This window comes from Leucoraja erinacea, chromosome 3 (assembly GCF_028641065.1).
Source record: "Leucoraja erinacea ecotype New England chromosome 3, Leri_hhj_1, whole genome shotgun sequence".
NCBI classification, from domain to species: domain Eukaryota; kingdom Metazoa; phylum Chordata; class Chondrichthyes; order Rajiformes; family Rajidae; genus Leucoraja; species Leucoraja erinaceus.
The window spans coordinates 88256365-88281801 of NC_073379.1; the positions used below are offsets into that span (position 1 = coordinate 88256365).

The following is a 25437-nucleotide window of genomic DNA, read 5'->3' on the forward strand; positions in this document are numbered from 1 at the left end:
ACTCAGATAGATGCTGTATTCCACTACATGATCATGTGAATGAAGTGGAAACGTTGTTTGCAATCTTGTTGTTCCATGTAGTATTCATAAACATAGAAAGGAATAAGAAATACGTGCACTTACTGTGCCAACCAGGTGGACACCACGCAACAACCGTTACACAAAATGTATTTGTGTATTCTGATGCCATTTTCGGAAACTTGCCATCAATATGCTATGTCTCCCTTATTTTTTGTTGAGATTATGTTAGTCATGAACCCAATAAAGTACTAGTCAACTTTGAAGGAATTTGAAATTTGACCCCCTTTGTCACATTATCGTGTGTAGTACAGGTATTGTAAAAATACACATCGGCAATGTCCTTAACAACTCAATCAGGCTATCCATGACCCCACAAAACATATCTGCAGCCACATCGCAGCCCACACTACTACCCATTTAGCACTGCTGTCTTGCTGCTCCACCCACCAAGGCTTAATTCTGTCCTTGTCTGTCTGCCGTCAGTGTGGAGTTTGCACATTCTCCGCCTGGCTTCTTCCCAGGTGGTCCAGTTCCTCCACACATCCTGCAAAAACGTGCTGGTAGCTTAATTGACCACTGTTCATTGCACATTGTGTAGGTGGGAGGCAGGAGTATTGAGGGGGGGGGGGGGGGGGGGGGGGGTGATGGGCATGCAAGAAAGAATTGGTTAAGGGAGATGAATGGAACTGATGCAGATTCTTCGAGAGCTGACAAAGGATTGATTGCTGAAATGCCTCATTTTATGTCATAGGAAAAAGAGAAATAAAGTCTGTATCATAAATAAACAATTATATTGGAAACAAAAACGGAAATACTGGAAGAACTCAGCCAGTCTTTTTTTCTGTCGTTATATTAGACATGATCCTCTGATCCCAATCACGCCTCCACAGCAACCCCAACAGTATTTCTCTGATCACATGCCTCCAACTGGAATGAAGGCTTTCAACTGGAATTATGACTTTCTGCGTTCTCTCCATTAATCAATCCTCAATCCACATGGCATCCCGGGGCGAGTACTTAAGTCCTGTGCTACGCAGCTAGCTCCGGTGCTCACTACAATATTCAACCTCTCCCTGGCCAGGTCCGGGGTCACTGCCTGCTTCAAAAGATCCATCATTGTACCGGTACCGAAAAATGCCTCCCCAGCCTGTCTGAATAAATACCGTCCGGTGACCCTCACCTCGTTAGTCATGAAATGCTTTGAGAGGCTGGTGAAGAAACACATCTGCGCCTTCCTCCCTCGCAACATGGATCCGCTACAATTCGCATACCATCCGAACAGATCCACGGACGATGCGGTCTCCCAGGTTTTGCACACCGTTCTCTCTCATCTTGACAGCCAGAAGGGGGGTTACGTGAGGATGCTGTTCATAGACTACAGTTCAGCCTTCAACACGTTAGTCCCCACCAGACTGGGTCCCGGACTTTCTCACCGCCAGGCCCCAGGTAGTCATGATGGAGGAAAATACATCAAAGTCCCTCACCGTGAGCACAGGATCACCCCAGGGTTGCGTCCTCAGCCCCCTACTGTACTCCCTGTACACACATGACTGTGTGGCTAGGTTCAGCTCCAACTCGATAATCAAGTTTGCTGATGACACTGTGGTGGTGGGCCTGATCTCAGATAACGATGAGAAGGCCTACCGGGAGGAGGTGGCTGATCTGGCACTCTGGTGTCAGGACAACAGCCTCCTCTTGAATATCAAAAAAACTAAGGAGCTGATCATGGACTTTAGGAGGGCACATCATCCGAGGACGTACACACCATTGTGGATAACTGGGGATACTGTAGAGAGGGTGAGCTGCTTTAAATACCTGGGAGTCCACATCTCTGAGGACATGACATGGGCATCACACGCTGCAGCACTCGTGGGTAAGTCAAGGCAGCGCCTTTACCACCTCAGGCAATTGAGGAAATTCAGAGTGTCTCTGAGGATCCTCCAGTGCTTCTACTCAGCGTCTGTGGAAAGCATCTTGTTCGGGAACATCACAATCTTGTTTGGGAACTGCTCTGCCCAGGACAAGGAGGCTCTGCAGAGAGTAGTGTGTTCGGCCGAATGCACTATGGGAACTACACTCACCCCCCCTGCAGGAACTATACAACAGAAGGTGCAACTCCAGAGCCAACAAGATCATGGGAGACCCCTTCCACCTCAGCAACGGACTGTTCCAGCTGCTACGGTCAGGCAAACGCCTCCATTCCCATGCTGTGTGAACGGAGAGGATGAGAAGGAGTTTCTTTCCAGAGGCCATTAGGACTGTAAACTCCTATCTCTCCAGGGACTAACTTTACTGTACCATTCTACTGTTGTGTGGTGGCTTTTTTAAATTGCTGTTTTTTCCTTTTTTTCCCCCTCCCACAAATATGTAATATGTGAATATGTGCTTCTGTTCCATTCTGTTTGTAGTTTGTTTGTTTTTTTGCATAATCCGCGAGCGTTGCCACTTTTCATTTCACTGCACATCTCATATGTGTATGTGACGAATGAACTTGACTTGACTTGACATTAGTATACCAAGTACCTGACTGCCGCCCTAATTTTGTTTCATAATCTACTGCATAGTCATTTATCAAATGCGTTTTGAAAGTCCAAATACACATCAGGCAAAAAGCAGAGTTACCTTTCTGAAACAAGGAATTACCGACCCGACCGAGGAAGAACAAAAGGAAGGACTTGAACTTTATTTTGCCTTCCATCACAGTGGGGAATGTGTAGGAGTCACTGTGGTGGATGTTTATGTTGAAATATGTTTTTGAGTGATTTATTGCTTTTAGTTGTATGACTGACCTGGCCCATGCAATCCCTCGTATTGCGAAACATACTTGGCAAATAAAATGTAATTCTGATTAATAGAACCCCACATAGAGCACAAAGTGCTGGATTAACACAGCGGGTCAGGCAGCATTTTTAGGGGACACTAGACTAAGTGGGACATGTCGGATCCCAGTCACTATGGGGGGGGGGGGGGGGGGGGGTGGGTGTGTATGTGGGGGGATGTTTGCGAGGGGGGGGGAAGGAGGGGTTGGGCGAGGGGGGGGTATGTGGGGGAGGGTGTGTGTGGGTGGGAGTGTGTGGGCAGGGGGGAGGATGTGGGAGGTTGTGGGTTTGGGGAGGGGGGTGTGTGTGTGGGGGGGGGGCGGGTATGGGGGGTGTGTGTGGGGGGGGGAGGGGGGGAGGGGGGTTGTGGGGGGGGGGGGGGGAGGGGTTGTGGGCGGGGAGGTGTTGTGGAGGAGAGGTTTGTGCATTGGGAGGAGTGTGATGGGGTTTGTTGCATTGGGAGGGGTGTGAGGGGGGAGGGGGGTGTTGTGGGGGGGGAGGGGTGTGTGGGCGAGGGGTGTGGCATTGTGGGGGGGGGGGGGGGGGTTGTGGGGACATGTTGTTGGCGGGGGTGTTATCGGGGGGAGGTGTGTAGGAGGAGGTATGTGTGGATGGGGGGGCTGTGAGTGAGAAGGGTGTGTGGGCGGAGGGGGCAGTTTGTGGGGCGGGGGGGGGGGAAGGCGTGTGTGGGCAGGGGGAGGGATGTGAGGGGTGAGGGGAAGGGAGGGGTGTGTGGGAGGGAGGGGTGTGTGGGAGGGAGGGCTGTGGGTGGGACGGGTGTGGAGGGGAAGGGTTGTGTGGGGGCAGGGAGTGGTGTGTGGGGGGAGGGGAGGGGTGTGGGTCAGGGGGGACGGGGACAGAGCTCAGAGAAAAGATGGGGGAAGAGCCATGGGGGAAGAGTGGGGTATCACGGGGGAGGGGGGCTGGATCCAACAAGGGGGACCAGAGGGGAAGGGGTTGGCGGTGCGATGGGGACTCAGTGGGGGCACTGGTCGGTGATTGCTGGCCACTTAGCTGGCCACTTCGCTGGTCGTTGGTCACTTTGCTGGTAGCTTCGCTGGTCGTTCACCTCCGCCGGGATCAGAGTCTCCGCTTTCCGTTTGGCGCCATCGCCGACTCCGCACTGGGCTGGGTTGGGCTGGGTTGGGCTGGGCCGGGTCCCTCCCTCCGAAAATTGTGTCTGGTTGTAAACCTCTGCCGGCCATCCAGAGCCTCCCGCAGCTGCAGTAAAGACGCGATGGCGAAGGAAGAAGCGGACTGTCCTGCGGTGTGACAGTAGAAGGGACCAATCCGCGCGGCGCTGAATGGCAGAAGAGGCAATCGATCGGCGCATGCACCGGTTTTTAAGATTTTTAAACCTCGATAACTCTTACCAGCTTCCACCAATCATAACGAAACTTGGTGCAATTACAGCACAGGGGAACGTTGAGTACGTTGGCAAAAAAATCGTAGCGCTATCGTGCACCATTTTTGCGCAAATAGAATGACTGCCAAACTGGAAGATATCAAGATCAGAGTTTTAGTTATGTACTAGACCAAGTGCAGACCTGTTGGGTCTGCTCCCCCAATGGTGTGATCCCCCAATCCAATATTCCACCATGCACCTGTCTCCTCCAACGGAACTGAACCCGTTCCCAAATGTAAGATTCCAGCACTCCCCTGCCTCCCTCGGCAGTGGATTTAAAAAAAAAATGAAATTTTACCTCCCCTGCCTGCTGCAGCAGTTCCAATTGCAATACCAATTGGCCCTCCCCTCCTGTTGAAGCACTTGCTGTGATATGCCATTGAGGTGAAAAGTTCAGAGTGTTCCTGTCTTGCAACTTTGTTTTGAAGTGTGTGGAAGCTGATAGGAAGGAGCTGATCAAAAGAAAAGAAGCAGCCGGACGGAGCAGCGAATAACTAACCAAGTGCAGACCAGAAAGGTCTGCTCCCCCACACAGCCGTCCCCTACCCGCCAGGACGTGCCTCCAACTCAGCTCAGGAATCAGCAGTGCGGCTGTTTTTAAATACGTCTTTGAGGCGAGATGCGGGCGCCAGCAGCCGTTATGGTCGCTAGACCAAGTGCAGACCCGTGGGTCTGGGGGGGGGGGGGGGGGGGGGGGGGGGAGAAAGGATTTGATTTTAAATGTACATAAACACCGAAATGTAATGAGGAGTGGATACTTGGAATGAAAAGTGAAATCTCCACCATGGCAGGGCTGCTCTCCTGAGAAGGCAGTTTATTTTAGAAATATTGGGGGGAGGGGGGGGTGGGGGGCGAGAGAAGGATTTGATTAAAAAAGTGTGCATAAACACGATGAAATGTAATGAGGAGCGGATGCTTAGAAAGAAAAGTGAAATCTCTACCGAAATGGAAAGGATCTCGGCGATTGTGCGTCTGGATTCGGCGTGGCAAGGAATCAAAGGAAGAAAGGCAGCCGGCACCCGTACATGTAATGAATCCATTCCGATTGGACATCTGCGAGCATTGGGCATTCCGATTGGACATCTGCGAGTATTGGGCATTGTGACATCACACGATGTAATGAATCAAAAGGCAGAAAGGCAGTCGGACGGCAGCCGGTCGGATGGCACGAGAGATAGATAGATAGATAGATAGATAGATAGATAGATAGATAGATAATAGAAGATAGATTCATAGAAGAAGAGTCCCAACCTGAAATGGCGTCTATCCATGGACTTCGGAGAGCACATGGATAGTGCATGGATAGTACATGGATAGTACATGGAGTACCCTGCCTGACCTGCTAATTACTCCAATACTTTGTATTACCTTGCAGAGTTCTGATGAAGAGTCATAGACATACAGCATGGAATCAGGCTCTGCGGCCTAACTTGCCCATCTGACCAACATGATCAGTCTACCCATATCCCGCTAAACCTTTCCTATCTATTTCTTTTACATGTCTTTTAAATGTTGTGTTAGTATCTGCCTCAACTACCTCCTCTGGCAGCTTGTTCCAGATACCCACGATCCCCTGTGAGAACAGTCCAGCAATTGAAGGCTTTTTTTCCTGAATTTTCAATATCTAAACATCTAGTCATTCAATGGCATTGCCACTGCCCAGACATCCAAGAATATTCTGGAAGGAGGGGTGCACAAGGAGTCATCGTTGACCAAAACCTCAGTCCTACTGGACCAGCCACATAAATGCTGTGACTGCAAGGGATGGAGATCTGGACACCCCAACATTCCTTTCATCGGCTACAAGACACAATTCAGGAATGTGAATATGGAATATTCCTCACTTCCTGATTGAGCACAGATCCCCGACCACACCCAAGAAGCTCAACAACGTCTAGGAGAAAGTAGCCCCTTGAATTGAATTGAATTGAATCCTTTATTTGTCATTCAGACCTTTCGGTCTGAACGAAATGTCGTTGCCTGCAGCCATACGTGTAATAATAAACAACACACAATAAACACAAATTAACATCCACCACAGTGAGTTCACCAAACACCTCCTCACTGTGATGGAAGCAAAAGTCTTAGGGTTGCTGTCTCTTCCCTCCTCTTCTCCCTCTGCGCTGAGACGATACCCCACCGGGCAATGGTAAGTCAGTCCCGCGGCTCAAGCTCCGCGGCCCGGGGGTGGTCGAATCTGCCGCCCTCCAGTCCAGCGGACGCAGCTGTTGCCACGGGAGCTCCTGAAAACAGGCATCAACCTGTGACCCGCGAGCTCCCGACGATGTCGTCCACTGGCCCGCGGCCGAGCCCCGGATTCAGGTCGACGCCGCCGGCGCTAGAACGCCGCCTCAGCGCCAGGCCACCCTCACGGGAGCGCCATTCCAGCCCCGCACCTGGCCGCCCCCACGGGAGCGCCTTCCAGCCGGGAGCCGGGCCGCTCTCACAGGAGTATCTCAGCCCCGCGCGGTCCGCCCTCACCAGAGCGCCGAGTCGTGCCGCTGCCCGAACGTCACCACTGCTCGAAGACGGCCAGCCTTGCGTTGGTAAGTCCTGGCTGGCTCTACCTCCGGATCCTCGAGGTCGGTCGCAGGTTGGAGGCCGCCAGCTCCACTATTAGGCCTCAGCTCAGAGGAAGAGAAGGGGGATACGACAAGAAAGTCGCATTCATCCGAAGGGAGAGGACAGAAAGTCCTGTTTCCCCCACCCCCTCCCCACACACATAACACAACCTAATAACAAAAAGTTTAACTGAACAAGACAAAAAACAACACAAAAAAGTAAAAACAGACAGACTGCAGGCGAGCCGCAGCTGTTTCACAGCGCCGCCACTTCCACTTGACTAGCACCTCAAGATCAAGAATGATCAGGGCTGTGAAGGGGCATGCATGTGGGACCACCGAAACCTACAAATACTCATCCTAGAGACACCCCACTATTATGTGGACTTACATAACTGTTCCTTCATCTTGATTTCGAACAGCAGAAGTACCCTTAAAACAAAACCAAATTCATTCTCAAGGATAACTTAGGCTGGGCAATAAATGCTGGGCTCACCAGCACACGCCACTGTCAAAGTAAAAACATAATCAGTGGTGGGGAGGAGCGGTAGAGTCACATTGTTGGAAATCAGTTTATTGTCCACAGTCTATGTTAAATGCTTTGGTTGTCACAATCAACAACTGTGCTACAAACAGATTTAAGCGATACAAGTGTTTGTGAAATTCATCCCACATTTTGCAACTTGGTTTTGTTTCAACATACTTTCCCTTTCTGACTAAAGATCAGATTTCTCAATGCCTATTTTTTTTGGGGGGGGGGGGGGGGGGGGGGGGGGGGGGGGGGGGGGGGGGGGGGAGGGGGGGGTGTTGTAGGAATTATATTGCTCTTCAGAATGTGCGTTCCAGTTTTTCCCCCTTTTTTGACGGTGACCAAATTCAACAACTGAATTGCAACTTTCCTTTTCTCATGCATTTTGTCAATTTTTTTAATTTTAATTGTGAGATTCAAATATTCACTGGCATCACATCTGATGAAAGTTACCGAATAATGAAAGGCTTGGATGGAGTGCATGTGGAGAGGATGTTTCCACTAATGGAAGAGTCTAGGACCAGAGGGCACAGCTTCCGAATAAAAGGACATACCTTTGGAAAGGAGATGGTGAGGAACTTCTTCAGCCAGAGGGTGGTGAATCCGTGGAATTCATTGCAATGGACAGCTGTGGAGGCCAAGCCTTTGGGTATTTTTAAAGCGGAGGTTGACAGATTCTCTATTATTAAGGTTACAGGGAGAAGGCAGGAGAATAGGATTGAGGAGGAAAAATAGATCAGCCCATAGAATGGCAGAGAGGACTTGATAGGCCGAGTGGCCTAATTCTGCTCCCATGCCTTATGAATGTATGATTGAAAAGAAAGGGAAAAGAAATAGGGCAGATTCAAATTATGATGACGAAAGTGGTTTATGTTTTACTGTTATTTCAGAGTTCATTTGATGTGATCATGTTTTTTTTTTGATTAGTAGGACTGGGTGTTTCAATCCCCAAGATTTTAATATATAATATATATGCATTACTGTACCTAGGTACTTTGCTCTACCTAAAAAATGAACAACATTAACAAGTTGCCAACATTGCCAAGTTGCATACAGATGCCAACAACATTAACAAGTTGTTTTGCAAATGCATCTTTGCATTCTGCAAATAACTTAATTCTTCCTAAATTTAATACAAGGTGCAGCTGACAATATAATTCAGATCTACAAGCAGAAGATTATATCTTCAAATATGCATTTCAATCTTATTAATTAATCCTTTACCACCCCAAATTTAACATATGAACTAACATATAACAGAAGCAGAAACTTATTCTGGATTCCTTTGAGCTAAAATGAACATACCACGGCTCAGAAGTGAACAGAAAACTGCAGTCAGACCACAGAGGCACAATTTAGCACGTATTTTTAAAATGTCAGTCAAATAAGTACACGCACAAAAAAGATTAGGAGAAATGGGTAGATGAGTGAAACGCAATTTTTGTTTTAGATACATTTGAGAATTACTTACAAAACAACTTTGATTGGTTTGAAGTGAGGTTTCAGAAAACTATTTCAGAGCAGCCCATTTCCCTTCTGACTGCCAGTTAAGCATAGCATGAAGTACAAATGCACCAGCCCCTGTGGTTTCACACTTGCAGCCTCTGCAGCAGCTCTGCTAATCATACAGATGCCAATTGCAAAGAAAGGGGCCCGGCTACAGTGCCCCCTCCATAATAACCATATAACCATAAATTCACATATAACCAATTTTATTAAAGGGCCATTTTTATACATTACAGCACGGAAACAGGCCATCTGTTAGAGACATCAGCCAAACCGGCCCTACTTGAAGTGAACTTGCATGCCGCCAAACAAACCTTGATTTCCCTTAGTCCCACCTGCCTGCATTCTCTTAGGAGTCCATAACTTCCTACAGAGGCCATGCAAGATCCCTTCTCATACAGTTTGCATACTTTGCCTATCAACTGATACGTTATTTTTAAATGATACTATGGAATGAAAGACCTGCCTCCACCACTCATCCACTGGGGGCTCATTCCACAAGGAACGCCACCACTTATCTCTTTGCGTAAAGAGGTAGAAGCCCCCTCATATTACCCAAAACTAAACTTCTGTCATCCCCTTAATTCTGCAACAAAGTCATGTCCTCTTTGGGTGGCCAAGTGAATCTTGAAACCCCCTATTCTCAAAGCCCCAAGGAAAAGCTTGCTGCCACAGATCAGAGAAGACACCTCTGGTGTCTATCCCTCTCATTCATTTTCAAAGACAACTCTATCATTTGCATGTCCCCCATTATGATGCCTTCTATGCGCTCCAGAGAATATTAAAAACTGTTGGCCACAGATTTTTTCAAATTTGTATTTAAGCATTCTCCTTAGCATTACTGGTCCCATTTCCAATGTAGTTTGGCCAAAGAACTTATTTAATTTGCACTTCAAAATGTTACATAGTTAGTTGGGCAGCTAAGGGAACATGCTGGGGTAATGGCAGGAAAAAGGAAGTGCATTTCTGTTAAAATCTAGTTTCAAAAGTTGTTTTAAGATATAACTGATGCCTCCAATATATAGAAAAAAGGAAGTAAAGTACAGGAAATGTTAAAAGCTGAACCTCCACTAATGCACCCTTCTGAGAAACCAGAGCACATTACAACAGCAGTGAGTTTGGTCAGTAATGACACCTAAAGTTTACGGATGTTGTTTTCAAAATGGTTCTTGCAATGCAAATTCAAATTCAATTCTATTATTGCAAATCTTACAGACTATCCAAAGAATTTTGAGGGCACTTAAATATTGTTTCCACCAAAAGTAAGATTCAAATAGTCATCCATAACTTAAAAATTAAAGTTAAACTATTCAAGTGTAAAATCAGGAAGGATTTATGATTCAATTGGTTTTCCCCTAAAAAGACTGGAGATTGATTTCTCCAGTGGGTTTCATGTTTAATTATCAGTCACAGATATATTCTGGATGGGATGAGGGTGTACAGCATGTGTTCTAAGAAAAGGGTCAGGCAGGTTTGTGGATGACACAACCCTGATTGGACTGATCCAGGATGGGAAGGAATCTGCCTACAGACAGAAGTGACACAGCTGGCGTCCTGGTGCCATCGCAACAACCTGGAGCTCAGTGCTCTTAAGACAGTGGAACTGATAGTAGACTTTATGAGAGCTCCCCCTCCCTCACCCCACTCACCATCAACAACACCACAGTCACATCTGTGGAGTCTTTTAAGTTCCTGGGAACCGTCATCTCCAAGGACCTTAAGTGGGGGGCTACCATCGACTCCACAGTCAAAAAGGCACAACAGAGGATGTACTTCCTATGGCAGCTGAGGAAGCACAATTTGCCACAGGCAATGATGGTCCAATTCTACACGGCCATCGTAGAGTCTGTCCTCACCTTCTCCATCATGGTCTGGTTTGGCTCAGCCACCAAGCGCGACACCTGGAGGCTGCAGTGAATTGTCCGATCAACTAAGAAGGTTATTGGCTGCAACCTTCCCTCCAATGATGAACTATACACAGCAAGGGCCAGGAAGTGAGTGGGTAAGTTCATCTCTGACCCCTCTCACCCTGGACACAAACTCTTTGAATCACTTCCCTCTGGAAGGCGACTCCAGACTGTCAAAGCTGCCACAGCCAGACATAAAAACAGTTTGTTTCCACGAGTAGTAGCTCTACTCAATAACCAAAAATCTGTAGCCTCCTTTTGCTCTGGTATTTTATTTAATTCACATAACCATATAACATATAACCATATAACAATTACAGCACGGAAACAGGCCATCTCGGCCCTACAAGTCCGTGCCGAACATGTATTCTCCCCTAGGTTACACAGAAAAGCTGGAGAAACTCAGCGGGTGCAGCAGCATCTATGGAGCGAAGGAAATAGGCAACGTTTCGGGCCGAAACCCTTCTTCAGACTGTATTCTCCCCTAGTCCCATCTACCTGCACTCAGACCATAAACCTCCATTCCTTTCCCATCCATGTTTAATCAATAATGTTTTATTATTAATGCCTAATGTTTTATGTATCATTCTTAACTGTCACTGTATGTCATGTTGTGACTTGTGGGCGGAGCACCAAGGCAAATTCCTTGTATGTGAATACTTGGCCAATACACTTATTCATTCATTCAAGTTTGGCTGGCAACCGTTGCTCTTCCTTCTTGCACAGCTGCTCGATTCTGACATTTTCAAATGAAACCTAAAAGAAAACCATGTTCTTATCTGCCCCTAACCAATCGATCCAGAATGAACAAATACCATGAGCAGTGGTGAAGTTGGCTACGACTGGCCATACTCTTCAAAAAGGAAGCCCTGTTGGTTGGTCTGAACAATTTTGTTTAGTGGGCCTCCCTCCTCATCTCTATCTCTTACCCGCTCCACTGCAGGGCGATCATGGTGGCGCAGCGGTGCCTTACAACAAATGCAGTGTCGGAGACCTGGGTTCAATCCCAACCACGGATGCTGTCTGTTTGTACAGAGTTTGTACATTCTCCCCGTGACATCTTGTGTGTTTTCTTTCAGATCTTCGGTTTCCTCCCACACTCCATAGTCGTGCAGGTATGTAGGTTAATTGGCTTGGTAAATGTAAAAATCCTCCCTGGTGAGACAGTGTTAATGTGCTGGGATAGTTGGTCGGCGTGGGCTGAAGGGCCTGTTTCTACACTTTATCTCTTTATCTCCAAACTAAACTAATCAACTTTCTCTGCCCTGGAAGCCAAAATGTGTGCTGATTCTTGCAGGACCTTTGCCATTAAGCACTGATGCCTCATAGGGTTGGTGCACTGGCTAGCACACAACAAAAGCTTTTCACTGTACCTCGGTACATGAAACTATACTCTGTTTCATAGGGGAAAAAAAACCTCACATAAGGCTGTCTGCGGGTAGGTGAAATTGGGTAAGATCCTTTCTGAAACCACACGCCCTGTTTTAATGCAAGGTCTTGGCCTTTGTTGCAATGCTTTTTTTGAAGGTGAAACAGTTGGGCATTAATGCTATACTCTACTTGGTGCTCAGTTTACTCACCAAGTAAGAGTTAAATTCAATATATGGGCGTAAGATCTGGTATAGGGCTGTTCCATGCAACATTCATACAATACGCCAACAATGCTTGTGACTATCTGAAATACAAAATTCAAATGACATCTATCACTATTAATCTTCCCGGGAATCATGTGATTAAGAAAGTATGTGTGATCAACGAGAGAGCAAGATGAATCTAGACAAAGGAAAGATTCATCCCGATACATTTTTCCAAAAGCTTTTTCCATAGACACTTTTAAAATGTTTAAATACTGAACATTTTTATGGCTTAATATTAACATGCCCCTCAACTGTGATAAATCACATTCATTTTGCCCATTTACTCAAAGCTGTTGAATGTGAACTGGTCATGTCCTTATTTCAACATTGTACCATTACAAAGATATGAAGTGGCCAGCTCGCCCCCTCAGCTCTGCTCCCCTATTTAACATGATATGGCTGATCTGATTGCACAGCCCAACTCTGCAATTCTGTCTACCTCCGGAAAATTCCTACTACTAAGATGGACACAAAAAGCTGGAGAGCTGAAGAAGGGTCTCGACCCGAAATGTCACCCTTTCCTTCTCTCCAGAGATGTTGCCTGCCCCACTGAGGGGTACTCCAGCCTTTTGTGTCTATCTTTGGTTTAAACCAGCATCTGCAGTTCCTTCTGTCAGACACTCTGCTTCCTCCACCCTTTGAAAAAGAGTTCCAATGATTCACAACCCTCTGTGGGGAAAAGAACACACTTATCTCATCACTGTCTTAATTGGGTGACCACTTGTTTTTCAACAGTGCCTGATCGTCTCCACTTTCACTCCAACAAAATCCCAAAGGATCTCATATATTTCAATCAAATCCCTCTCACTCTTGCTAATGGCCCTGTCCTACTGTACGAGTTCATTCAAGAGCTCTCGCGAGTTTAAAAAAAAATCAAACTCGTGGAAGCACATAGAATGTACGTAGCTGGTATGTCAGAGCTCGGGGACGTCTCTTAGCGGCTCGTAACGCTAACGGCAGGTACTCGGGAAACGCGGTAAGCTCGGGAAGACTCGTGAAGATTTTTCAACATGTTGAAAAATGTCCACGAGAGCCCCGAGTACCGACGAGCGGCCATTACCGTAAATCTCCGAGTTTGTATCAAGGCAAACTCGGGAGAACTCTTGAATGAACTCGTGCATTGGGACAGGGCTTTAGGTCTAGTGGATACAAGTCTGGTCTGCTCAATCTGTCCACACACGATAACTGGCCTATTCCAGCTTAATTTTGTTTACAGATACAACTTCGAAACAGGCCCTTCGGCCCACTGAGTCTATGCTGACCAGCAATCACCGATAATCTAGTTGTATCCTATACATTAAGGACAAATTATATAGGCTAATTAACCTACCTACATACCTGAACGTACAAGCTTTGTATAGACAGCACCCATAGTCAGGATTGAACTCGGAGCGTTAGGGCAGCAACTCTACTGCTGCACCACTGTGTTGCCCATAAAGAAGATAATAGAATCAAATACCTTTGTGAACAATATGCTTCTTATTTCAGCAAATGCATGCATTGTCTAGGTGTCCTTCAAAATATTTTTCATGCAAAATTTGTCCATTTGCATTTGAAAATTGTATTCCATTTATATTGCATGGATTATCAATTTGACATTTCAAAAATAATGAGTTGAGGAATACTGGAATAATGGTTTGCAACAGACTTGCAGGGACAAATACGTTTTCAGAAAATGGAATCACAAGTGTATAACACATATTGGATTAGTGTATGTAGATAAGAAGATTTGTTTGCAACTGTAATCACCACCTCAATGGCAGTAAACTGTGTGTACTTATCTTTGGAGGCGGAGCCACAAGCATTAGCTGGATTAATATTGAGGATAAAGGTTCATCCCATGGGAATGAAAAACTGGTGGTTAGAATAATGAGATATGATCTATATGAGATTAGCAGACCAGATGTTGAGAGGCTTTTTCCACATAAAACAGATGGCAGAGTCTCAGAGTTAAGGGTTTACAGCAGGAATGAGGTGCGTAGCCATTTCTAAAAGCAAAGAACAGTTCATCTTTGAAATTCATTACATCAGAGGACAATTGGTGATTGGTCATTATTTTCAAAAGTGAGATTGATGACTTTGTGTAGGTATGTTGCAAAGCCTACCTGAAGCGTCGCTGAAAATCTGTCGCTGCGGGTGTGCGCGATTTTGGCACCGTTTAGAGGGGGCGGATTTAAAACGCGATTTTCACTAGGCTGTTCCAATCGAGGATGTTCAGCCTAGTTAATTATTAATCGAAAATCGCTGGAATATTCCGTCGCTTTAGCTATTATTAGTTTTAAAGGCTTTATATAATTGTTGTAGTAGTTTAAAAATGAACCTCTAAACCCGCGACCACCGGCAACCGGCAGGGTCTCATACAGGGGACAACAGAAGGTAGGTTGTTTATTTTTACATTAAAAACGGCTTCTTAAGATCCCTTTGTACAAAGTTTTATGTTGCGAGTAGCTCATTTTGGCCCCATTATATCCCACAGTTTTCTGGGCATTTGAGGGCACAAATCTACCGCAATGTGAACGTTCTAAACCAGCGCGTTCACAGGATCCCACTAGAAAGCCGATTTAAATTGACTTTAATTTACAGCAATTGAACACTAAATTCCTTCCATTTGGCCTATAAATTAATGTAAATGAGATTTAAAAACCACGTTTTATTGTGAATTATTTGTGAATATTATTTGGACACTTAGGCTATTTAAAAATGTTAATCATTTATTAAGAAATAGATAGATGTTTAGATCTAGTAATTGAAGTTTGAAATTAGCTCCAATTGGGTAACTAACTAATTATATACTTTAATTTCAGGTCATCCAAGTAAGATTGATTTATATTTGTTTCAGAATGCTTCAATCTATGATAACTGAAAATTTCATTCAGTTCTCTTAATTTTTAAGAAAGTTATGGGCTTTTGACTGTCCACGATCACAGCTTTTTTGTTATGTCCATAGAAAATCAATAGGGAACGAGATGCTAATTTCCGAGTATGAAAATGGCCATAACTTTTTAAATACTTGAGATATGAAAGTGAATTAGGTGTCAAATTAAACTTCTTTTTATGCTTTATCTGATGGGATAAATTGCAGACTTGATTTTTAAAACCTCAAAATTTTGTAACATTGCTACTTTGTGGTCACCAAGAGATAAATTGGCCCAACGTTAAAAATAAGCCAATGAAGAGAAAAACAGAATTAAGGGCTTAATGTCCTAGATCACAATCATGTTAGTATATTGTTACATTCGCATGTCCCAAGCTGCAATGCTCCCTTTCAACCCTAAAAGCTCAATTTCACTCCTGATATAGGTATTGATGTACAGTATGTTGTTATGGGTACTGAGGTACAGTGAAAAGCTTTGTGTGCTATCCAGCCACTAAACATGAGTACAATCAAGCCCTACACAAATATAGTGCAAAGACAAAATAACCTGAGTGACGAATATAGTCTAACGGCATTCTAGCGTTACATTTACAGTGAAAAAGTCCAAGTTCCACAATAAGGTAGGTTGGAAGATCGGGGCTATACCCTAGTTCATGGGTGGACTGTTCAATAGTTTAAATGCAGAAAATTCCCTATCTCATGGGTTAACTCTCTGAATCCCATACCTTCCAGAGCAGCTAACCTTGCAGAATCTTATCACAGTTATCAGGCAACAGAATCACCCCCCACCACAACCAGTGATTAGTGCTGAACTACGATCCACCTCTTTGGTGACCCTTGGACAATCCTTGATAGGACTTTGCTGGCTTTACCTTGCATTAAACGTTATTCCCTCATCATGGGGACATGACATGAGAATTAAGGGACTGAAGTTTAGGGGTAACATGAGGGGGAACTTCTTTACTCAGAGAGTGGTGGCTGTGTGGAATGAGCTTCCAGTGAAGGTGGTGGAGGCGGGTTAGTTTTTATTATTTAAAAATAAATTGGATGGTTATATGGATGGGAAGGGAATGGAGGGTTATGGTCTGAGCGCAGGTACATGGGACTAGGGGAGATTATGTGTTCGGCACGGACTAAAAAATGGCCTGTTTCCACTATATTGTTATTGGTATACGGTTATGTATCTATACACTGTAAATGGGTCGATTGTAATCATGTATGGTCTTTCTGCTGACTAGTTAGCATGCAAAAAAAAAAATTTCACTATACCTTGGTACACGTTACAATAAACTAAACTGTGAAAATGTAAAATTATGTGCTGAGGTCCATAAAGAGAATGTCTCTGGCATTGTTCTTGTCAACCTTTTTGGTTACTTCTTCCAAAGACTAAATCTAGTTCATAAGAGATCGTCTCCAATGCACAAATCCCTAATCAGTTGCTGTCTGTCTAAATGTTTATGTCTTACCCATTCAGAATCCTCTACAGACACTTGCCTACCACAGATGTTTGCCTCATTGGTCTAAACCTCTCATGCTTTTCCTTGCAGCCCTTCTTAAATAGAAGCATAACATTTGCTACACTCCAGTCTTTCAGCGCCTCACCCATGTCTAATGATGATTCATATCCTCCGCCTGCAATTTCTTCTCTAGCTTTCCACAGTATCCTCAGATATATCTGATCAGGCCAGGGATATTTATCAGTGGACACAAAATGCTGAGGTAACTTAGCGGGACAGACATCATCTCAGGAGAGAAGGAATGGGTGACATTTCAGGTCAAGACCCTTCTTCAAACTCTTGTTTTGGGTTGACACCCTTCTTCAGATTTATCAGACACAGTTTCTTAAAATTCTGCATGTGCACTGTGTATAAAAGTAAGATTTTTTTATCCTATAAAATTTAGGACTGGGATTTATCACTCTTATGACAAGCAAAACAAAGTGATTAAAAACAAAGTGACTCAGTAATGTTCCTCTGAATAGTCCAAACTGGAACAGAGAATTAAATCAAGCCACATTGTTCTGAAATTTTCAGTTGCAATTGTTATAAGTTTGCTGCAATCAACAAATACATATTTGATTCCTCCTGAAATTTGCTGAACATCTGGTACAAAGAGCAAATGTAAATAAAGTCAACAATAATTGTTCATACATTCACTTGCCAAGGTGTAAAATATTCTCTATATTAGAATTCCATCCCTTACTGTTTGCTTATTTCTACCTGTGCAAGGCCTTCCACATTTACTTCCATCGATTCCACTCCTGCAATCTTCCAATGCTGCCACACTCACTAGGGTATAAGACAAGAAATGTATAACCCCTCCACTACCCCACCAACACCACATTAGTTGATACCTGGAATGCAGTGCCAAAGGGGATCAAAATCACAATGTTTAAGAAGCACATAGACAGATACTTACTCAGGTAAGGCTCAGAAGGATACATTTCTAAAACGGGCAAATAGGATTAGTGTAGATGGCCCAGTCTGAAGACGGGTTCCGACCAGAAACGTCACCTTTCCTTTTCTCCAGAAATACTGTCTGGCCCGCTGAGCTACTCCAGCATTTTCTGTTGTTTCTCTTTAGTGCAGATGGCAAATTGGTCAGCATGATGCAGTGGGCGAAAGGGCCCGCTTCTGTGCTGTATGACTCGGTGACAGTGACAATGTCTTAAGCACCAAGGAACCATTGAAGGTCACCTGAAATGGGGCCAGTGGGTTTCTTGATGAGAGTCTGAAGATGCAAAACTGTGTTTCAAATTATGGAAATAAAAAGAGACCGTCAGGGAGAAGAAATGAAGAGGACCAAGACTAAGGTCGGCAAAATCCTGGTAAGTGTGAAAGCACCGCAGGATTTCTGGAGAGAATGGAGAGAGTAAAAGTGGGCAGCATTGTACAGGATGGAGTAATCAAACATTATATAATGGGTGGAATCTGAGATTTGAACTTCAGCACTGGCTGAAATAAGATTCAACATTTTGCATGCTCAACATCAGCTGTGGTACGCACAAGAAACGATACATGCTGGTTTACAAAGTAGTCTGGAGTAATTCAATGGGTCAGGCAGTATCTTTACTGAACATTGATAGGCGATATTTTGAATCAGGACCTTTCTTCGGACTGACTCAGACAAAGTATGCAGGTTGAAACAGTCAGTGTACAAAAGGCCATAAGAAATAAGAGCAGGAGAAGATCCTATATTAAGACACTCTTTGAAGCACTTCCCTCCAGAAGGCAACTCCGGACTGTCAAAGCCACCACAGCCAGACATAAAAACAGCTTTTTTCCACGAGCAGTAGCTCAACTCAATAACCAAAAGTCTGTAGCCTCCTTTTGCTCTGGTACTTTATTTAATTCTTCACATGTTTAAATTATAATAATTCTTAATTGTTTACTGTATATCGTGTTGTTACATGCGAGCAAAACAACCAAGGCAAATTCCTTGTATGTATACATACTTGGCTAATAAAATGTATTCAATTTAATTCAATTAAGATTATCCATGGCTAATCTGACTTTGCCCTCAACTCCACTTTCAAGTCTGCTCCCAAATCTCATGTCAAAAATCCTTGCCTATATTGAACATGTTCAATGATTCAGCCTTGGGCAGCTCTCTGGAGTACTGAATTAAGAAATATTACACCCCAAGAGAAGATATTCCTTTTCATCTTTGTTCTGATTTTGGTCTTTGCTCTCTCTCATAAACCGAGCAAGCAGTTTGAAAAGGCAGAAGTAATCTCAAAAATTATAGGTCAGTATCTCCATCATTCAATTCTCCAGTCTCAACAATGCTTTATTAATGGAAGCTACGTCCAATTAAATTATGTTACGTTATCTATTGCATGTTAAAAGCACAAGTCAACATCTAGGTTTAAGACAAGCGCAACATCTATTCAATCAAAGCAGAATTCAAAATGTTATACATTAAAACACAAAACTTTGCACATTCCTCCAAGAAATGTAATTGCAGTACTTAAAATTGAGATTTCTTTACTCAACAAATATTATCTTCTGGAGAAAACCGCTCATGTATAATTAGGCACACTGGTCTATTCTGCTGATAAAATCAGTCATTTGTTGTTTCCAGTTACTGCCTCTTCAAAAAATAAAATCTAAAATGTGTAAATTAGCAACGCATCGCACCAACGTGATGCAATGTGCAAGTTAGAAATTATGTATGTTGCAGTTACGTAAAATACTAAACCAGGAAGTCTAGGCAGCGATATTGTTCAGTGTCTTGCTTATACACTTCTTAAATACCAACTCTGTTGCTAAGAGGTAGCATTTGATCCACAATATTTTATTCATCTGCTCACTGAAAACATACAAATTCACCAGAGTTCATACTGTCTAATATAATTAATGCAATATAATTTTCTTCAAGTATGCTTGAGATTAACACATTGAAATGTAACACAAAGCATAAATGTATCAGAGCATACTTAGTTATTTACAGCATATTTTCATTAATCAAATAGTGAAAAAGCTACTGCAAGCACCCAAGGATACAACAAACTTTAAGACTGGTAATATTCCTTAGTTTCCCTCTCCCTGACTCAGTTTGAAGAAGGATTTCGACCCAAAACGTCACCTACTTTTCTCCAGAGATGCTAGCTGACCCATTAGTTGCTCCAACATTTTGTGTCTATCTTCGGTGTAAATCAGCACCTGCAGTTCTATCCTACACAATATCCCTTTATTTTTTCATTCAGCTTTAGTTTAATGCCAAACATAGCTGTCTTAATAGCTGCAAGAAATATGCAATCAATCCCTTTCAATGTTGGATTTTCAGACATGTTACAGTAACCAACTATTTCCTTAATTAACTTCTGCTAACCTCTGTTCCACTCTTAGTGAACTTATCATTTCCAGAGAACCCCCACACCGGCTTCACTCCTTGCCGCAACAACAGTACCGCTGAAGGTCTGCCCTTCATAAGAATATCAGAACAAGAGAACACACAAAAACGTAAGAAATCGAAGCAGGAGAGAGACTGCAGATGCTGGAACCTTAAGCAAGAGACAAACTGCTGACGGAACTCAGCGGGTCAGGCAGCATCTGTGGAGGGAATGCACAGATCTGTGGAGGGAATGCACAGATCTGTGGAGGGAATGGGTCAGGGTCCTTCAAAATGGGGGAAGAAAGCTAGGAAAGAGAATCGGCAAAGCTGGCAAGTGGATACAGGTGAGGGGTGGGCATGACTGGCAGTTGGGTGGAGCAAGTGACAAAGGCTTGAGGTGAAAATGAGTCAAAAGGCTGTCGGGGGGGGAGAGGAGGAGTGAAATATATAACTGGAGAGAGGGATAAGGTTGGAAGGGGACAGGCAGGAGGGGAAAGAGAAGGGATAAAAGGAGAAATGGGAGTCGTGCTTGGAAGATGAGCACATGGAGCAGGACAAAGGAACTGAGTAACAAAGGTGGTGGAAAATAAATATGTGTGCACTATGGTGGGGGATGGAAGGAAGAAATGGGGGTGGGGTGGGGGGAATATATCACTTGAAAATCAAGAATTCACTCATCTAGAATTTTTGTTATCATTTCTTTTCAACCAGATGTAGAATGTAAATGTAGGTTCTCTTCCAATATTTTCATTCACTACACAACAAAGCTCTAAAATCTGTTTTTCAAACCAGGAACTATTTTAGTTGTGGTGCAACTGTAATATATATTGTGCTGATGCTGTGTTGTAGTCACCTCCTGAAATGTGAGCTTGTTTGACTTGAGAGCCTCAAATTAGTCCGACTTGTTTCTCAAATGGGATTTTCCAGTGAAACACATGGAAGAGTATGGGTAATGAAATCTAAAGGAAAATGATCTTCCAGCATCATTAACTTAGAATTTCTTGAAATTCCTAAGGCAGCCAAACACTGAAAACTACATAATTCTATTTTTCAAATGATACTCTTGGGTTGTAGCCTACCCAAGCTAAACGCGAGGTGCTCTTCTTCCAGTTTCTGTGTGGTCGCACTCTGGCAATGGATGATAGAAAGGTTGGCATGATATGAGAAGGGGACTTAAAATGATTAGTTATCATAATTTTCCAGCAAACATTGGCGGGCAGACAAGTGCAAGTGCTCGGCAAAACAGTCACCTAGTCTAGGGTTGGAATCACCAACGTAAAGGATGCTACGTTGGCTGCACCGAACGCAACATGCAAGGTTGGGAAAGGTGCACTTCGACCTCTGTCTGACCTGGAACAGCTGCTGGGATCCCTGGATGGAAGTGAATGAGGAGGAGTAGGGACAGTTTATTACATCTTCCGCATTTGCAGGGGAAAGAACGTGCCTGTGATGGAGACAGGTTGGGTGGGAAGGAATAAGTGAACCACAGAATTGTGGGGAGAGTGGTCACTGTGGAAAGGGGTGTGACAGCTGTGACTGAAAAGTGGAAAGTGGTGTCATGATGAGAGTGGCGGAATGTCGGAGAATAATCTGTTGGATTCAGTGGCTGGTGGGGTGAGGTGAGGACGATGAGAAATCGGTTGGATTTCCATCTGGGTGTAGGGGGAAGGAGAACATAATTGCAGGACACTATGGAGACAGACATTTCATTGTTTCATTGTTGGTACATGTTGCAATTAAATACTCTTGACTCTTGAAATAGAAGGAAGAGGCTATCCATTAGTCATCGTAAAAACAAGGAGCTGCAGTTGTTGGTTTCCAAAGGACAAAAACTGCTGGAGTAACAGCAATTCAGGCAGCGTCTCTGGAGAACATGGATAGGTAATATTTCAGGTTGGGGACCCCTCTTCAAACTGATTGTGTGGTGCAGCAGGGGACAAAAATAAAAGAGAGGAGGTGCAGGACAAAGGCTGGAAAGTAATAGGTGGATGTAGGTGAGGGGGGTTGGGGGGAGTGATGGACAGATGCTTGGAGGTACAGGTAAAAGCTTTTTATATTGTGCTTGGCAGTCAGTGAGAAGACAATACGTGATTACAATCCAGCCATCCACAGTGTACAGACAATTGCGAAGCTGAAGGGAGGAATATCGGTGGAAGAGGAGAAACAGTTCCAGTCCAGGTGGGGCACTGGGGAAAGAGAGAAGGTTGACAGTTACCTAAAATTGGATAATTCAATGTTCATACCGTAGGGTTGTAGGATACTCAAGCCCTACAACCTTCTGTATTCATGTTCTAGCCTGAAGCGATGTTAACAGTTGTTGGTTTTCAGCGATTGTTGATCACAGTGCAGTCAAAAGCTTCGGCCTCACGCTCTGATATCCCCTCTCTAAACTTCATCAGACCCCGGTTCCTTCCTCTGCGGGAGAGGGCTAATAACTTCTTAGTCTTAGAACTTCTTTCGTCGCTCGGCTCCGTGATAAATGTTAGGAAGGAACTGCGGATGCTGGTTTAAACCGCAGATAGACACAAAAAGCTGGAGTAACTCAGCAGGACAGGCAGCATCTCTGGAGAAGCAATGGGTGACGTTTCGACCCAAAACATCACCTCCTTCTCTCCAGAGGTGCTGCCTGTCCCGCTGATTTACTCCAGCTTTTTGTGTATACCCGTGATAAATGTTATTTGATGGCCTTTTTGGGAAAGATTCAAGGCGAGATTGGTCAAATGTAGGTAAATGGGCGAACCCGGCATGCACAAGATGGACCGAATGGCCCTTTTCCGTGCTGTACAACTCTATGACTATGTCTATTACTGTGAAACACGAACAAAAGACAGGTTATTGTTATCTCGGGATATGTTTTCCAAAGTTAAATTATTTACTGTCACGATACTGTCATGATCCATTAACTGGGTTAAAATTGCATCTAATTCCCGGCGACATTCCCATGTAAGATCACAAGACCATGAGATTTATTCTTTAAGGTTCTCTGACCATGAATCAAAAACGGCGGCTCATTCACTATTCCTCCGCTGGATTTGCGAAATCGGTGAATCGAAGACCAATGTCCTTATCGAATAGGTGTGAGCGTCTTTTAAAAGTTAAGGACGTTGTAACTCGTGAAATATCCAGTCACAGTAAATTTCATTTCGACGAGTGGTTTCACTGCGGTGGCCAATGTAAACACTGCAGGTTTCTGCTTTAAAAGAGAAACATTTCAGGTTTGCCAGACCAGTTTTGGCAGCGGATCCCTCCCTGAAACGTTGTCACTGTCTTTTATTGGGGAGAGGGAGGGAGAGTCGTTCAACTGCGGATGGTGAACGCAGCGGGGCTGAAATTGAATCGTTCTACCATTACACTTCTTACTTCAGTTACAAGGTCGACCCCCCTAGCGCCGGCCCCCGTTCCCCGAGGCCCATTGGAGTGCCAGAGACCCCAGAATGCAAGCTCTCCAGACAGCAGCCGTTCCAGCAACACGAATAAAACGGCACACTCCTGCCTGGCTGCATTTTAAAGAAATGCACAGTCCACGTGTGTGTGTGTGTATATATATATATATATATATATAGTGTGTGTGTGTATATATGTGTGTGTATGTGTGTGTATATATATATATATATATGTGTGTGTGTGTATATATATATATATATGTATATATGTGTGTGTGTATATATATGTGTGTATATATATATATGTGTGTGTGTGTGTAGACAGTGTTCTCCCAGAAACTGGCTTGCTAATCTGCATCACATGCACTGCTGGACAGAAGTATTGCAGCCAGTTCAAGTGCAATAACTGTGAAGTTCGCCGGGCGGCTGCAGTGTAAGTGGTGTTAGCGCCGGGCGGCTGCAGTGTAGGTGGTGTTAGCGCCGGGCGGCAGACAGCCCGCAACTCCCAGCCGCCGGACCCGGGCCAATTTCAACCCGACTGAGTGTGGGACTCGCACTGGCCAACTTACCTGGCACGGCCCGCGACTGCAGCTCCGACAAGAAGCGCCCCAGTGTCCACGGCCATTTACAGCACGGCAGAAAAATAAATAACTTTTCTTTAAAAAAAAAACAGAACCCCCCCCCAGCACGCCACTTGATATTCGAAAGTTTTGACAGCGGAAATTAAGCAGCGAGAGGTGAGTGACAACCAAACCGACCACTCGCATGCCGGCAGAGGCGAACTTGAAACAGCAATGATCCAATGATGTTGCCGAGGCGGCGCTTCCTCTGTCCAATATGGAGACGGAGTTGGGCAGGTCTGGTTAATATTTCAGACATCTCACTAAACTTCATTCATCCGTGAAAACTTTAAACTATCCCTTGTGCTGCATTGCTGAATTGATGCCTCACAAGTGCCAAATCATAGAAGCTATTGGAAGAGTTTTGCACGGAACTATTCAGGTTGAATAAGTACTATTTTCAGAATAGAAGCAGGATACTGAAATATTCAACAGGGTTGGCAACAGCTGTGGGGGAAGAAACACAGTTAATGATGCAGACTCTGGATCTTTCAACAGAATCTGCCCATGTCTCCATTTGCAAACGCTGTCAAGTCTGCTGAATATTTTCAGCATTTATGTGATTATTTCAGATCGTGAACAACTGTTTTTTTTTGTGTAAGAAGGAACGGCAGATGCTGGTTTATATCGAAGTTAGGCACGAAATGCTGGAGTAACTCAGCGGGTCAGGCAGCATCTCTGAAGAAAAGGAATAGATGACGTTTCGGGTCGAGACCTTTCATTAATTAGAGCTGAGTTTTTTTTTCAAGCGAGAGCTTGATAAGGCTCTTAAAAATAGTGGAGTCGGGGATATGGGGAGAAGGCAGGAACGGGGTACTGATTGGGGATGATCAGCCACGATCACGTTGAATGGCGGTGCTGGCTCGAAGGGCCGAATGGCCACTCCTGCACCTATTGTCTATTGTTTAACATTAGGGCCAACGGTGCTCACTGTGACCATCAGCTTGAAAGAATTCCCTAGACACTAGCAGCACCCAGGTGAATAAATATAGACTGATGTGAGAATCAGTAGCGCATGTGTCAAAGCTGTGCTCCACATGGAATACCATTGCTGGGATTTGACTTGCAGGGAATATCCCAGTATACAGTACACTCCATAATATTTGGGACAAAGACCCATCATTTATTTATTTGCCTCTGTACTCCACAATTTGAGATTTGTAATAGAAAAAAAATTACTAGTGGTTAAAGTGCACATTGTCAGATTTTAATAAAGGCGATTTGTATACATTTTGGTTTCACCATGTAGAAATTACAGCAGTGTTTATTCATAGTCCCCCCATTTTAGGGCACCACAATGTTTGGGACACAGCAATGTCATGTAAATGAAAGTAGCCA

General features: G+C 44.3%; 1 protein-coding gene across 1 annotated transcript in view; it reads right to left on the reverse strand.

The window, feature by feature from the left end:
* Positions 1–24209, reverse strand: part of LOC129695812 (tumor necrosis factor alpha-induced protein 8) — a 90432-nt gene extending 66223 nt beyond the window's left edge. The window contains exon 1 of the mRNA XM_055633149.1: positions 24049–24209. The gene's annotated coding sequence lies outside the window, so the exon portion shown is untranslated. The remainder of the gene's footprint in view (positions 1–24048) is intronic.
* Positions 24210–25437: the final 1228 nt, after the last annotated feature.